The sequence below is a fragment of the Lepidochelys olivacea genome, assembly GCF_965140295.1.
Source record: "Lepidochelys olivacea isolate rLepOli2 genome assembly, chromosome: 3".
NCBI classification, from domain to species: domain Eukaryota; kingdom Metazoa; phylum Chordata; order Testudines; family Cheloniidae; genus Lepidochelys; species Lepidochelys olivacea.
This window is the reverse complement of record NC_140413.1, coordinates 167,698,421-167,715,909: the sequence shown is the minus strand read 5'-3', so window position 1 is coordinate 167,715,909 and position 17,489 is coordinate 167,698,421. Positions and strand designations below refer to the sequence as shown.

The 17,489-nt window shown below is 43.6% G+C and overlaps 1 long non-coding RNA gene across 1 annotated transcript in view; it reads right to left on the bottom strand.

Moving 5' to 3' along the window:
* Positions 1 to 5,578: 5,578 nt before the first annotated feature.
* The window catches only part of LOC311517849, a 95,306-nt gene continuing 83,395 nt past the window's right edge, over positions 5,579 to 17,489 (bottom strand). Inside the window, exon 6 of the long non-coding RNA XR_014710808.1 lies at positions 5,579 to 5,732. This is a non-coding gene — a long non-coding RNA (uncharacterized lncRNA). The remainder of the gene's footprint in view (positions 5,733 to 17,489) is intronic.

Sequence of the window (17,489 nt, the reverse complement as noted above, 5' to 3'; positions counted from 1 at the left end):
AAAAAGAAACAAAAGACTTATTCATAAGGTTAAAGCAGGTAAGCATACACACACAAATAAAATATAATTATAGGTTCAAAAAGTAATATAAGCTTCTATAATAAGCAAGCTTTTAAGTTCTTTGGGGCTAACCTAAGCCAAGCACCTTGGAGATCTCTTTCTTATGTTTTGGAATCTTTGTCCTTTAGAATGCAAACAGCATAAAAATCCCTAACCAGAAGGAATTAGGGTTTTATACCCAGCTCCCTAGAGTCCAAGCTGATGGGACAAGCGCTTCTGCAGTAACTTTTTCATGGGTGGGTCGCATAGGCAGCGAGTTCTATGGGCCTGTGGTGCCTGGCACCAGGTATATAACCCAGTGCCCGACTCCAGCACTGTTTGAGGCCAGGTCTCTCCCTTGGCCCCACCTGCCGCCCCTGCACACTCCCTCCGCACATCCCCAGGTGATTTAAAACGGCCCCAGGGCTCCCACCCACCACCGGCAGCGCAGTGGAGCTGAGCGGCTTCTGCCTGCTCACTCCACGTGGCTGCTGGCCCCTCCCTGTGGCCCCTGGGCGGGGTGGGTTGGGTCTGTGTCCACATGCACTGCTCCTGCCCTAAGCATCCCTGCGGCCAATAGGAAGCTAGGGGGGCAGTGCACAGAGGCCCCCCAGCCTGTCCTGCCTAGGAGCCCCAGGTAAGCGCAGCACCCCCACCCCATCCCAGAGCCTGCATCCCCACCCCTTCCCACCCCCAAACTCCCTCCCAGATCCTGCATCCCATCCCTCCACACCCCCTCCTTCCCGCAAACTCACTCCCAGCGCCTGCACCCCCTCCCCCTTCCCACACACATCCCCTCCTGCTCCCAAACTTCCTCCGAGAGCCTGCACCCTTGAACCCCTCCTCCTGCATCCTCACCCTGCCCCAGCCCAGAGCCTGCACCCGTTACCCAAATGTCATCCCAGAGCCTGCACCCTAGACCACCTCCCCCACCCAAACTCTCTTGCAGAGTCCAACCTCTCACCCCTTCTGCACCCAAACTCCCTCCCAGAGCCTGAACCCTGCACCCTAATCCCCTGCCCCAGCCCAGGGCCTGCACCCCAGACCTTCTCCCCCCACCCAAACTCCATCCCAGAGCCTTAGGCAGGTGGGGAGTGGAGTTTGGGGGGATGGAATTTGGGGGGGGGGGCGGGCTCTGGGAGTTCTGGGCACCACCAAAATTTCTACAAACCTGCTGCCCCGGACATAGATTGTAGAGGGTCTTTCCCTTCAGTGTCTGTTGTCCATGGTTTCATAATACTTATTCCTAAGAATCTATTAATATGGGTATAGTAAGACTTGGGATGTTTTAATCACTGAAATCTAAACACATTAATGGCAACTGTTTAAATTTCCAGGAAGAAGAGAGTTCCTTGTAAATGCTTCATATATCTGTACTGTTCTTCTGGTTCTCTCTTTCAGCCAATGAGAACAAAGAAAACTGATATCCATAATGGAGAAAAAAATGTAGTAATTTTAGATTTAGGGCCAATTTTTGTTGGCCTGTTTTTCTATACAAAGATAAGCCAGCACAGTGGAAGGAATTCACTAGCTATGTTGGTGCAAGAGAGCTTCAGAGGGGCCATAAGATTTCTTCTCTCACCTCTCCATCCAGAAATAAACCTGGAGCAAGAGGTCCTTTGCCTGAGCTGAAGGACAGCCATAGCTAGCTCTGAATACTTCCTTCCCACTCCCAGGCTCCACAAGAGGCCTCAGCACAGGAGACATTCTGGAGGAGAGAGGAAGAGTAACCAGAATGCTTTATGCTCCAGCTGTTCTGTAACCCTGCAGCGATCCATAGAGACCATTGCAGCTAGGGTACAATTTAGGCCAGTCCTCATAGCTTCTGTAACCTGTGCTGGGAACCACGTTGGACCCTGACAGGTCCTGAATAGAGGAGGTTCAAACCACATCTCCTAGGTCCTTGTACCAGCCCTATCACCGGGACAGAGAATCTGGCTTGGTGTCAACAGCCCTGCAATTATCATGAGCAACTGTACAATAACAAATTGTGATCTATGTGTTTGTTGTGAATTTGTTTTCTGTGGACTATGGAGATGTCTTCATTACTGTGTAAACTTGAGTTATCTACACCTGAGTTACTTCTCTTGAGCTGGCCTAGTTCAAGTGAGAGAAGCCACACTGTGAAATAACACTTGGGCTGCTATGTTCACACTGGTGCTGCACTCAGCACTTCTGGGGGCACATCTTATGGTGCGTTGTGATGAAGTAAATTGAGCTGCTCTATGAATTCTTTCCCAATGAATTGGGGAAGAATTTGTCTGACCTTTCTGGGCAGATGGGCCAAGTGTGGGAAGGCACTGCACTCGAGTGGAGCAAGCCTGCATACACACTGCAGAGTGGTTACATTAGCAGGTTGTGTGAACTCTGGCGTTAATCTATACCCGGTGATGGCCAGCCAACTCAAGTTAAAAGCACCACCACACTTGAGTGAAGGATTTTTGTGCATGGACAGGACTTGAGTTATAACTCAGGTTAACTTTTCATGGAAAACAAGCCTTATATCTTGGAATGTCTAAGGGCAGGTCTACACTACGGGGTTAAGTCAACCTAAGTTACACAACTCCAGCTACGTGAATAACGTAGCTGGAGTCGACGTAGCTTAGGTTGACTTACTGCAGTGCCTACACCGCGCTGGGTTGACAGGAGAAATTCTTCTGTCGACTTACCTTGTGCTTCTCATGCTGGTGGAGTACCGGAGACGATGGGAGAGCCATCTGCGGTCGATTTGGTGGATTTCCACTACGTTGATCCCCAGTAAGTGTAGACATACCCTGAGATATCTGCCTGTGAGCAGGAACAGCAGCCATTTTTGAGGCAAGACTTGATGTAACATGTTATAGAGGACACACTGTTTTCCCTCATGGGCCTTGTCTTCACTAGAAAGTAAAGTTTTGTTCTTAAGTTAGCTGATTCCTATTAATTAACTGTAGGAATCCAGCATATTACATTAGGTGAAGTTTTTTCCCTTGTTTTGTGAGTTTTATATAGGGCTTGTCTACACTAGCACTTTACAGCGCTGCAACTTTCTCGCTCAGGGGTGTGAAAAAACAGCCCCCTGAGTGCTGCAAGTTTCAGCGCTGTAACATGCCAGTATAGACAGTGCACCAGCACTGGTAGCTATGCCTCTCAGGGAGGTGATTTTTTTAGAGCGCTGGGAGAGCTCTCTCCCAGCGCTCTGCCGTTACTACGTTGCCAGTGAAGATGTGCCCATAGTTTCAGAACAAACATTTTACAATTATGGAGCAAACACTTAAGTATTACCTTAAAGCATGGGATACAGATATTATAGGTTGGATTAATTCATGTAGCATCCTACAAGCATTCCATAAAGTCTGAACACATCCTTATAACACTAATATCTATTTTAACTATGCGCACCCACAGGTAAGACAGACTGGTTTGCAGCTATGCATTTGTCAGTGTTCAGTGAGTCCTGGGGCCTTGGCATGAGCTGGCACCTGGTCTGCTAGTGTCATAAAGGAATTCCCCTAGGTCAGACTGGCAGAGACCCTGAAGGTTTCACCTTCCTCTGCAGCATGAGGCACAGATCACTTGCTGGTTTTAACTAAAGTAAATGGGGGATATTCCGTAACATCCAGTCTTTAAATCATGATTTCAGGACTTCAGCAACTCAGCCAGAGGTTATAGGCCTACTGCAGGAGTGGGTAGGTGAGGTTCTGTGGCCTGTGATGTGCAGGAGGTCAGACTAGATGATCATGATGGTTCCTTCTGGCTTTAAAGCCTATGAGTCTGTGGGTACACTACAATAAAAAACCTGCAGCATCGAGTCTCAGACTCTGGGTCAGTTGATTTGGGCTTGTGGGGCTTGGCCTACTGGACTCAAAATTGCAGTGTGGACATTCAGGATCAGGCTGGAGCCCACACTCTGAAACTCTCCCCACTCACAGGGTCTTAGAGACTGGGCTCCAGCCTGAGCCTGAACATCTACACTGCAATTTTTGATCCCACAGCTCAAGCCCCACAAGCCCAAGTCAGCTGATGCAGAGCACCCTTGGCCATACCATGGGTCTTTTATTGCCATGTAGACGAACCCTGTGAGACAGACTGGCTAGTGGGGCTTGCACTACTACTCCAAAAATAGTTGTGTAGGTAGCACTTTGAAGTTGTGGCTCGGGCTGGAGCTTGGGCTCTGAAGTCTAGGGAGTGGGGTAGGCTTCAGAGCCTGAGCTCCAGCCAAGCCACAACTTCAAAGTGCTGGCAACAGATGTTTTTAGAGCGCGAGCCCTACCAGCCTGAGTCTATTGACCCAGGCTGGAAGGCTCACTCCCATCGGCTCCAAGATAGTTTGGAGTTAGCAAAATCTAGTTCAAGTTTATAAGCATTTCTGTAATTTAAACCCATGATTTTATTTAAAGGGAGAGTAAACACTTTTCTACATACAGCACAGAACTCACTGCCATAATGTATCAGTGAGTTCAAAAACTTAGAAGTCTAAAAAGGATTAGATATTTATATGGATAACAAAAATATCCACAGTTACATAAATTGGAATACAAGTGGAAAGAGACTATAAAGCCTGCTCCAAAGCCCACTGGAGTCAATGGGAATCTTTCCACTGATCAGTAGATTTGGATCAGACCTATATATACCCTAAAGGATGAAGGTTTAACAACCACTAACTGACAGAGGTTAGAAAGAAACTTCCCTGTCAGCTGGTATTCTATAATTGACTCCTTCCTCTGAAGCAGCTAGTACTGGCCACTGTCAGAGACATTATACTGGACTAAACAGACCACTAGTATAATTGGGTATGACAATATCTATATTACTAATAGAAAAATCAGTTTTGCTATTTTTTTTTTTAACTAAAAAGACAATATTTTTAGAGAAAACTGCTAGAATCCTAATTTTTTTTATTTTACTGATATCCCTCTATCAGGCAGACTGAATAGATATAGTTACAGTGTTACATAGAATTTTATGAGTACTGGTGAAAATTATCAATTTCACAGAAGGGTTTTAAACCATCTTATCCAGACACAAGTTCGGAGTCCAAAATCTAATAAACAAATTCAAACATAAAATCACTCTGACATTAAATAAAATGTATTTCTATGGAACAAACTGTCAGTCTATTTTCCTTTCCATACGTCTCTTAATAGGTCTTGTCAACATTTTTCATTCAAAATTTTTTTTTCACGATAAATGGTCTTTTTCAAATATGAAAACTGTAGAGGAAATTTAACTTTTTTGAAAATCTGTTTTTTTATTTTTTTTATCTTTTTAGGAAAAAATCCCCCCAAACCTGAAAAAAAATCAGTTTTCATTCCCCCCCTTCCTCTCTTTACCTTTCCCCTCCCTTTTTCCCCTTTTCTTCTCTTTCCCCCATTTTCTTCAATTTTGCTAGCAAAATAGGGGGAGGAGAGATGAAAGAAAAGGATGGAAAGGAGGGAGGAAAATGGTTTCAATTTTTTTCATAGAAAGTTTTGGATATTTGTTAACATTTTGAGGAAAATTAAAATTAATTTTTCCTATATAAAACATACAATTTTGACCAATTCTATCTCTTAAGATATATCTGTGAGGAGCTGGTTTGATTTTTTTCATGTGAATTTGCTGCTGGTTAAAGGTGCCAAATTAACAGCTCTGGAGAACAAAGTCTTTTATTTATCCACAGAACAGGTAGCACCTGTTTCTTCCACACTACACCACAATTCTCACCTGGAGGGCTGCAAAAGAAAAAAAAAAAAAAGGTCCAATTCAGATCTGAATTTTATTTAGATCTCATTTACACCACTTTTACACCAGTGTGACTCTACTGAATTCAACAGACATACTTCTGATCTACACTGATGCAAGTGAGAGAAGAATCAGGCCCAAAGAAATTGGAGCAAGACATCTTGCCAATTCAGTCCTTGGCCTCTCTACCAAAGCTGCCAGCCAGCAGGCCAATTAATGCCAATGGTGGGGTAATTTTTGTGAAGTAGGAACGTTTCCAGTGGGAAATGGACTAACACCACACAATTAATTTCCTATCTATAGATTGCCACACAGTGATGAAATGGCAACAAGTTTAAGTCACTACCAACCTGAGCTGACTTCAACCAGCAACCTCAAGGTAGAAGGCTCTTTATCCAATTCCCAAACCAGAACCTGACTTCTATGGTTTTTTTTTTTTTAAAACAAAAATGTAACTGACGCATTACCAGCAGTTACCATTCATGCCCAGCTGGACAGTGAACATTTATTTAAAGCTGCCATTTGTGGAAACAGGCACCAGTGATTTCAGTTTAAGTTCCTAAATTATATTCAGTTGCTGGCAGCAGATTATTCAGTATTAAACTCTCTAGTTTCAGTTTTGCTGACTGCTTGAATCTAGAGGAGAATAGGGCTGATAGGAAATGCTCTCTGGTGAGCTGAAACATAGATAAATACATTTGTCCCCACTGTAGGTCAGTCACTATGGGTCCCTTTGGGAGTTGGTAGTTCCAGGAATGATATCACAGCAGGTCAAGTGGTCTGACAGCTGGTCTTTTCATAGTGGTGACCCATTTATCTTTCTGAGATTCACTTGTTCAGACCGAAAGACAACAGGATCTTCACTTTGCTTTTTTGAAACAACAGAGACATCCAGTGTCTGACTGGTTAAACTGCAGGTTTCTTATGTATAACGAGATATGCTACCAGATTTGTGTGTATACCCCACATTCTTATGTACATATGTATACTTTAAGACATCGGTTCTCAATCCCAGGAGTCCACAGCCTCCAGGAGACCATGAACAGGTTTCAGGAGGTCCATCAAGCAGGGCCAGCGTTAGACTCTAAAGCCCTGGAGCCCCGCTGCTACGTTGCCTGGGGCTGAAGCCCTGAGCCCTGCCACTGGGGCTGAAGCCAAAGTCTGAACAATTGAGCTTCGTGAGGCCCCCTGCAGCATGGGGCCCTGGACAATTGCCCTGCTTGCTACCCCCTAGCACCGGCCCTGGCTTTTATATGCAGAAACATAATTGTTGTGGCACATGTGGGCCATGGAGTTTTTATAGCATGTTGGGGGGGGAGGGAGGGGCATCTTGGAAAGAAAAAGGTTGAGAACCCCTGCTTTATGACATTAAAGCACCTGGGGAAAGATCATCCACTGGTTGAGGCACAGGATGGGGAGTCAGGGGATCTGAATTCTATTTCCCATAGATTTTCTCTGTGATCTACAACAAGTGACTTTACCTCTCCATGTCTCAGTTCCTATATCTGTTCACCCCCCCACCCCCAGGTTTAACTTCATGACCCAGTTTCTCACCTGGTGTAAAAGGGTATCGTTCTATTAACTTAAATGGAGCTACACCAGTTGATATCAGCTGAGGATCTCCTCCTAAATCTCCTGCCTTTCAGATATTTGAAGCTACTCGACTAGAACTTTAGATGTAAAAAGCACAGTTATCTCCATTTTAACAATGTATTTCTGTCTGGGAATTATATTTACTGTACAATCTTTAACGACATAAAATACCACAGAATAAATGTAGTAAATACTGAGATGGGCCCAATGATCTAATGTTTGTGTCAAAGTAAAAAAAAAAAAAAAAAAAAAAAGGGCTTTTAAATCTATCAATGTAAATCAATACCATGTAGAGCTTTTCTTAGAAGATCATTCCACATCCCTATTTGTTGTGCCATATCTAAATTACAGATAATGTAAGCTTGTTGGGGCAGAGACTGCAGCTTTCTAAATCTACAGAGAAGTGCCTGGCATATCTTTGTGTAGTGACGATAATAAATAATAATACATATCTTTCTAATTAAAACATGTATCTGAAAAAAGTATGTTGGTAGAAAGGAGAGCACAAGTGACCTGAAAAGGGCTAATATTCAAAATCTGGACCAGTCTGTGAAGGATTTTCATATGAAATGTGGCACCTGGTACTGTTAAAAACAGTTTTGGCGGCTTTGTAAATAAAATATATATATATATTTTAGCATAGTATGACCGATATAAAGATTATGCACACAACATTGAGTACTAAAGTCAGAGATGAAAGTAAGCCGGTTTGGTCCCGTACAGTGTACCGGTAAGAGCCAGTACACAGCCAACCGTACTGGTGGTGGCAAAGAGCCCCGGGGCTTCGGCGGTGATTTAAAGGGCCGGGATTCCCATCTGCCACTACCGCGCCAGCAGCCGGAGCCCCTCCTTTAAATTGCTGCCAAAGTCCTGGGGAACCAGTGGCAGACGGGAACCTCAGAGCTCCAGCGGTGATTTAGAGGGCCCGGGGCTTCATCCCTTTAAATTGCTTCTCGGGCCGCAGGGTAGTGGAGGTGGCCAGGAGCCCCGGGGCTCTGGTGGCAATTTAAAGGGCCCAGGGCTTCGGCCCTTTAAATCACTGCCAGAGCCCCAGGAAGTGGCGGTGGCCGAGAGCTCCAGGGCTCCAGCCTTTTAAATTGCTGCTGGAGCCCCAGGGTAATTCTAGCAGCTGCGGCGGCCAGCAGCCCCAGGCCCTTTAAATTGCTGCTGGCCGCACTGAAGGGCTGGCTGGGGGAGTCTGGCCCCAGCCCCGCCCGTTCCGGTCAAACCCCACCCCCACCTTGCTCAGGACCCTGGCCGCGCTGCATAGCGGTAAGCCCCTTAAGTTACTTTCACCCCTGACTAAAATAATAGGTAGAGAATTAACACCCAATCCTGTACTCCTTGCACAGTTTTGGGGGTAACTAAGGAATGCCAGACTAGGCCTGTAGGGGCAGATCCTCAGCTAATGTCTATCGGCACAGCTCTATTGAAATCAGTGGCACTAGGCTGATTTACATCTGCTGAGGACTCAGCCTTTAGTGTGGTGCATCCTTTGTCATGTCATGCCAACAGTTCTGTACTGACTGATAGAGGACCACTATTCACAGGAATAAAAACTGTAGCTGAGGGCGATAGCAAATGGTTCTGTTCTTCATTCTGCAGTGGATTTTTGTATGTGATCGTGAACAAGTCACTTAGACCAACATCTTCAAACTTCGGTGCCTGAAGCTAAATATGAGGTCTGATTTTTGGAGGTCCTGAGTACTAGAGCAGAAAGATGGTTTTGGGGCTCAGGTACTGAAATTGGGCTCATGAGAGCAGTATTCTATTTCTAGGTATGCCACACATTTCCTGTGTAATCTCAGGTAAATCACTTAATGTATCTCTGTCTCAGTTCCCCACCTGAGGATAATAATACTTCCATTGTCTGTCCTGTTTATTTAGATTGTAATTATAGTATTTCAGGGCAGGGATTGTTTCTTACTGTGTGTGTGAACAGTGCCTAGCACAATAAGACACCAATCTCAGTTGGGGCCTCTAGGTACTACTGTAACGCAATAATAATTTGCAGTTCCCAGTGAAGCCAACACAAGCAATGAGTGCTTACCACACCGAAAATCAAGTCATTTATTTAGGTACCTAAATATGAGGTTAAGTGTCTAAAACACCTAACTTTAGATACCTTTGTTAAAATGTTCACCATAATCTCTGAGTATTAGTTTCCCCATCTATAATATGGATTTAATAATATTTATTTATCTCAGAGGAAGGAACATGATAAAGCTTAGTTAGTTAATACTGGGTAAAGCAATTAGGGCTTTTTGGCTAAAAGGCAGCTACTGAAATATCAAGAATTAATACATCACTTAAAACAAGCAGAATGAGCTGCAGTGAAAAGGAGTCTCTCACACGTCCAAGAAGCATTAAAAGGATATTGGGCCAGACTCTGGCCATGGAGAGCTCCGTACGAGTCAGGAGGGCATGTGCAAAAGTGGCTTTGAATATATTTATAATCCCCTGCTCTACACAGGGCCAGTCTCCTTTAGCTTAAACCAGCTGCCAATGGCCCAAAGGAGCCATTACATCAGCTGGGAATCAAAAGTGTATGGATGACTTGACCATACTCCCTTTTCCCCAATCTCCCTTTTCTCCACTCACAAGCCCTGCACCAGTGACAGGGCAGGGGGTTGATACAGAAACTATTGTGGTCACTCTATGCCACCTGAGGATCTCCCTATGCTGGGGGAATCTTGCTGTGGTCAGTTAAATGATTTTACAGCAATCTTACAGCAAAACAGGTTTGTGTCATGTCCACGGGAGGATCTGGGCTACTGCATTTGCCACTTAAAAAGAAGAGGAAGTATGTTAATAGATATGTAACTTTTTTGGAAACTTCATTAACAAAATAAGTCAATTTAAACAGGCTAAAAACCACTAAATGCTTTTCTTCCTGTGTTTTGAATGGATGAGCAAGGCAAGGAATATGGAAAATTATTAGACATGCCACAAACCTATTTTATAATCTGAAACCTTTTGAAAAGGCTGGCTGTGGGATATATTCTCAGATACATTTCAACTGGATTTCTCACCAGTGCAAACTGAAACTGTATAGTGAACTGAATTCCTTTTCAGAGTAACAGCCGTGTTAGTCTGTATTCGCAAAAAGAAAAGGAGTACTTGTGGCACCTTAGAGACTAACCAATTTATCTGAGCATAAGCTTTCGTGAGCTACAGCTCACTTCATCGGATGCATACTGTGGAAACTGCAGAAGACATTATATACACAGAGACCATGAAACAATACCTCCTCCCACCCCACTCTCCTGCTGGTAATAGCTTATCTAAAGTGACCACTCTCTTTACAATGTGTATGATAATCAAGGTGGGCCATTTCCAGCACAAATCCAAATAAACTGTTATTTAACAAATAAATTGGTTAGTCTCTAAGGTGCCACAATACTCCTTTTCTTTTTGTGAATGCCTTTTCATCTTCTTTTTCTCTCCCTTTCTCTGTGTGAACATTAGCAAATAGTCCGCAACATGAACAGTGAGAGCGCTTCCCATAAAGATTGGGAGTTTGAATTGTTCTGTGCAGCTTATTTACATATAAGTTACACAACAGGAGAGAAAAATATGTATTGTTTACTTTGCGCTATTCCTATAGGCAGTCAAATAGTAATAGCTGGTTGTGAGTCATTTCCTGAACATAACTGTTAGGCCACCAAACAAAGCATCTTTTAAATTATTTTTTCTTTCAAGTATCTTTAATAAAATGAGGTGTAGCTGTAGCCATGTCAGTCCCAAAACATTAGTCAGTCCCAGCTGGTCCAATAAAAGATATTATCTCACCCACCTAGTCTCTTTAATAAAATGAGTCATTATTAATGATTTACACAAGTTATGACAACTTAATAAACTCATCCCAAACACTTCAGCAAAACATTTTTACTGTATCCACATAAAGGATAGAGAACATTTGCAAACAGAGGTTATTCTAAGTCCTTGATCCTGCATTGTGATTGGCATGGATACAGCAGTCCACCAACACAGATCCCAGTGCCACATTGGGGCATCAGTGGTAAATATTTCAGGCTGAAAAAAGGAGCCTAGGAATGGAGAATCTAGTTCTGGTAAGAGCTATTCTTTTTGGGGATCTGAGTGATACAAACAGAGAGGAGAATGCTCCTGTTTGCACAGAGAACCCATATCAGAAATGGGATTCTTCCAACCAGATTGGGCCCTGTTGGACTAGGCACTGTATAAGGATTGTCTTTAAAGATTGTACATTCTTTGGGGAAGGACTTTGTCTCCAGTGGAAAGTGCCTAGCACATTTTGGGTGCTAGCACAATAAACAGTATTATTTTTCTCTTCTGTAGTGCCTGCCACCTGAGCTACTCAAAGCACTTTACAACCGTTAATGAATTGACCCTCACAACACCCTGGTCAGGTAAGGTACTATTATCACCCCCATTTTTCAGATAGGAGAGATCTGAAGGAGAAGACGACGTAAGTGACTTAACCATGGTTTCACAGGAACTCTGTGGTATAGACAGAAAGATGACCCAGATCTCATGACTCCTAGTGGAGAATGGTCTCCCAAGACTGGACTATTCTTTTCACATCTTCAAGGGGCAGAGTGAAAGGACAGCCAAACGAAACCTATAGCCCAAATCTGGAACTGAATTGGTTAGCTCTGTAACATGACCACTCATGCTTACAACTTCTGCCTGAAAGCTTTGTTACAAACACATTTCCTCTATGGAGAGCTTCTTGCTAAATGTTATTGTTACTATGCAGACCATTTCTGTAGGAAGAGTCTTCTGCATTAGTACATAACATACATGAGGAAGAATACATCTGAAAAGGTTTATTTGTATGTGACGGCAAGGCTGCACAGAAAAGAAGGTTGGTGCCACTAGAGGACAGTGTAATTCAAACAATGGAAGAGACTCTTGTGGCTTATATTGTGGTATATATGGTAAGTTGACAAATACACACACATGGCACTGACTATTGTTTGAAAATCTAATACAAATAAGATGGTTCCATCTAATTGCAGGTCTCAGTGGAGTGAAGGGAAGTGGGCAGGTGGGAAGGAATGGAGCAATTCTTTATGTAGAATTATTGATTTACTGGGACACTGTATAGGGGTGTCATTGCATAACCACTAGTGGGATAATGCACTTAGTGAGAAGGCTCAATAGTGCCAGACAGGGATCTTACACGACTCTCCTCATCTTGTAATAGAGGAGAGAAACAGTTCACATGGCTCTAACGTTGCTGTCTGGTACAAATCCTAAAATGCTCTCTCATTTTTTCTGCCCTGACTCAGGCAAACTCTCATTAGCTTCAGCAGAAAAACTGCAAGTCCAAGTAAAGATTGAGTGAACTGAGGAAGGACTTAAGGGTTTGACCCACTGAGAGGCCATTAATGCAGCTAATGGGATCATGCAGAAAAACATTCTCCGAATGAGATGGAGATGGATCAGGCAGTGGGAAGGAACCAGGAGAGCTAGGTTCTCCTCCTGACTGCCACTGACCTGCTGTGTGACCTTAGGTATGTCGTTTGACCTCCCTGGGCCTGTGTCCCCATCTATAAAATAGGGAGATATTTACTCATCTTTGTGAAGTGCTCTGAGAGACATCGGTGGAAAGCCCTAGAGAGTAAAGTCTTATTACTAAGCTTGCAAAGAAAGGATAAAAGGGGAAAATGACACTCTTTATTTGAGAGAATTTTCTCTCTTTACATTTGCATCCACAGAAGGAAATTACAAGATGTGCATTAAAGGGTCAAGTACTGCCTCCACCTCTGTGGCCACATGAGGGTTCCCTGATGCTATTTTGCTGCCCAAGGAAGTAGCAGAATTTGAAGGATTCACATAGGAGACACACATCTTCTCCATGGGATAGCATGCTGTAGTAAGAGGTCCTGAAACATAAACCCTTGTATCAGAGAGGCCTAAAGCCTGGTCTGAGGCCTAAAGCCTGAACCAAAGTACTTCCAGGCATTGCTAAGCAAAGTAGGGCTGTGAGCCAGAGGCAGGCCCTAACTGCAGAACTTGGCAAGAAAAGGGCTCCGAGAAAGCACGCACTAATGATATTAGTAGTAATAAGAGGAACGTGTGCCAAGATGGCACCTGGACATCCCAATACGAGGACACTTCACAGAGATAACAAGGAACAGTCAGGTGCATCACGAAGACAGGGTCAAAAGGACAGCATGATGGACAGATCTGTTTGTTTGAACCAACATGATCGAAGGGGGAGACAGCACCTTAATGAGTCAAGGGGCTATACCTCAATACGTCAGTAGGGATGAGTAATCTGTCCTGCAATTGTATAAAAATAGGTCCCAGAGTGCATAACTTTGTCCAGCGTAGGGGGCAGTTAAGTGTCCCGCCACTGACTGAGCTGTGTCCATTGCCAGGGGGCACATATTCGTAGTATGTCCTGTAGAGTCTATAGGAATCTATTACTGTGCTTCGTTTGACAATAAACCTGGCCGGGTGCCTTCGTACCTTATTAGAGTCTGTAGTCTTTGGGGGTTCCCTTGGGGTCTGCTGTGTCAGCTATCTGCGCAGAGTTGGGGCAGCACACAGAGGGAACACGCATGCAGCCGACTGTTATCATCATTGAACCAGAGCAGAGTACATCACCTGTAGCTACTGACAACACATGCCATTCTGCAGAAGCTCCTGGCAAGGCCGCATTCAGGGAGAGAAGAAAGCGGGAGAGCAGGTAGTTGATGAGATCAGAGGATCTGCTGTGGAACAGATCCCGCAGCAGAGGTGAATAAGGGGAATATAGGGAAACAACCTTCACAGAGCAGCTCTGCCGATGCTCATGGCTCATAGACTCATAGACTTTAAGGTCAGAAGGGACCATTATGATTGTCTAGTCTGACCTCCTGCATAACGCAGGCCACAGAATCTCACCCACCCACTCCTGTAACAAACCTCTGACCTATGTCTGAACTACTGAAGTCCTCAACTCGTGGTTTGAAGACTTCAAGGTGCAGAGAATCTTCCAGCAAGTGACCCGTGCCCCACGCTGCAGAGGAAGGCAAAAAACCCCCAGGGCATCTGTCAATCTGCCCTGGAGGAAAATTCCTTCCCGACCCCAAATATGGCAATCAGCTAAACCCTGAGCATGTGGGCAAGATTCACCAGATACCCAGGAAAGAATTCTCTGCAGTAACTCAGATCCCACCCTATCTATTGTCCCATCACAGGCCACTGGGCATATTTACCACTAATAGTCAAAGACCAATTAATCCCATCATACCATCCCCTCCATAAACTTATCAAGTTTAGTCTTGAAGCCAGACATGTCTTTGACCTCCACTGCTCCCCTTGGAAGGCTATTCCAGAACGTCACTCCTCTGATGGTTAGAAACCTTCGTCTAATTTCAAGTCTAAACTTCCTGATGGACAGTTTACATCCATTTGTTCTTGTGTCCACATTGGTACTGAACTTAAACAATTCCTCTCCCTCCCTGGTATTTATCCCTCCGATATATTTATAGAGAGCAAACGTCTCTCCCCATAGCTTTCTTTTGGTTAGCCAAACTCTTTGAGTCTCCCTTCATAAGACAGGTTTTCCATTCCTCGGATCATCCTAGTAGCCCTTCTCTGTACCTGTTCCAGTTTGAATTCATCCTTCTTAAACATGGGACACCAGAACTGCACACAATATTCCAGATGAGGTCTCATCAGTGCCTTGTATAATGGTTCTAACACCTCCTTATCCCTGCTGGAAATACCTCACGTAATGCATCCCAAGACCACATTAGCTTTTTTCACAGCCATATCACATTGGCAGCTCATAGTCATCCTGAGATCAACCAATACTCCAAGGTCCTTCTCCTTCTCTGTTACTTCCAAGTGATGTGTCCCCAGTTTATAACAAAAATTCTTGTTATGAATCCCTAAATGCATGACCTTGCACTTCTCATTATTAAATTTCATCCTATTACTATTACTCCAGTTTACAAGGTCATCCAGATCTCCCTGTGTGATATCCTGGTCCCTCCCTCTCTGTATTGGCAATACCTCCCAGCTTCGTGTCATCTGCAAACTTTATTAGCACATTCCCACTTTTTGTGCCAAGGTCAGTAATAAAAAGATTAAATATGATTGGTCCCAAAACTGATCCCTGAGGAACTCCACTAGTAACCTCCTTCCAGCCTGACAGTTCACCTTTCAGTATGACCCGTTGTAGCCTTCCCTTTAACCAATTCCTTATCCATCTTTCAATTTTCATATTGATCCCCATCTTTTCCAATTTAGCTAATAATTCCCCATGTGGAACTGTATCAAATGCCTTACTGAAATCCAGGTAGATTAGATCTATTGCATTTCCTTTGTCTAAAAGAATCAGCTATCTTCTCAAAGAAAGTGATCAGATTGGTCTGGCAAGATCTACCTTTTATAAAACCATGTTGTATTTTGTCCCATTTACCATTGACCTCAATGTCCATAACTACTTTCTCCTTCAAAAATTTTTCGAAGACCTTCCATACTACCGATGTCAAACTAACAGGCCTGTAGTTATCCGGATCACCTTTTTTCCCTTTCTTAAAAATAGGAACTATTTGTTAGCAATTCTCCAGTCATATGGTACAACCCCAGAGTTCACAGATTCATTAAAAATTCTTGCTAATGGGCTTGCAATTTCATGTGCCAGTTCCTTTAATGTTCTTAGATGAAGATTTGGGCCCCCCGATTTAGTCCCATTAAGCCGTTCGAGTTTGGCTTCTACCTTGGATGTGGTAATATCTACCTCCATATCCTCATTCCCATTTGTCATCCTACTTTTATCCCTAAGTTCCTCAATAAAGGCTGAGGCAAAGTATTTGTTTAGATATTGGGCCATGCCTAGATTATCCTTAGCCTCCACTCCAGCCTCAGTGTTTAGCGGTCCCACTTCTTTCTTTGTTTTCTCCCTATTTATATGGCTATAGAACCTTTTACTATTGGTTTTAATTCCCTTTGCAAGGTCCAACTCTACAGGCTTTTGGCTTTTCTCATTTTATCCCTACATGTTCTGACCTCAATAAGGTAGCTTTCTTTGCTGATCCCTCCCAGCTTCCACTCCCTGTAAGCTTTCTGCTTTTTCTTAATCACCTCTCTGAGATGCTTGCTCATCCAACTTGGTCTGCAACTCATGCCTATGAGTTTTTTCCCCTTTGTTAGGATGCAGGCTTCGGATAGTTTCTGCAACCTTGATTTGAAGTAATTCCAGGTCTCCTCTGCCTTTAGATCCACAAGTTCTTTAGTCCCATCCACTTCCCTAACCAATTTCCTTAATTTTTTGAAGTTAGCCCTTTTGAAGTAAAAAAACCCTAGTCACAGATCTATTTTTGTTTATCCTTCCATTTAGTTTGAACTGAATTAGGTCATGATTGCTCAAACCAAGATTATCCCCTACAACTATTTCTTCTATGCGGTCCTCACTACTCACCAAAACCAAATCTAAAATGGCATCCCCTCTTGTTGGTTCAGCAAGGAAGGAATCCATCAGCTATCGCATCCAGGAAAATCTGAGCCCTATTATTATTACTAGCACTTGTCCTCCAGTCTATATCTGGGAAGTTAAAGTCTCCCATGATCACACAATTCCCATTAGTAATTACTTCATTGAAAACATTAAAGAGGTCTCTATCCTTATCCAAATCGGATCCCGGCAGTCGATAGCACACCCTAAGCACTATCCCAGGGGAGGCTCTAGTAGCTTTCTTCCCCAATGTGATTTTTGCCCAGACAGACTGTCTTATCCATTCCATCACTTCTTATTTCTTTACAGTCTACCTCATCATAGATATACAATGCTACTCTACCACCTTTGCCTTTATTTCGGTCTTTCCTAAACAGCACATACCCTTCAATACCTGTAGTCCAGTCATGACTACTATTCCACCATGTCTCTGTTATCCCTATAATATCTAGTTTCACTTCCTGCACCAATACTTCCTCCATTTTCCTACTTCCTCCATTTTGTTACCTAGGCTCCTCGCATTAGTGTACAAACATCTTAATTTTTGCTGTCTGGCTTCTCTCACATTCTTTACCTGATTAGGCACAGACATTCTACCACCAGTATCACCTATTAGACTGGTATCTACACTACCCTTCCTCCTTTTATCCATTCTCCTACCCACGGCTGTATCCTTTCTTACTTCTCCCAACCATCTCCCCCAAATTACTAGTTT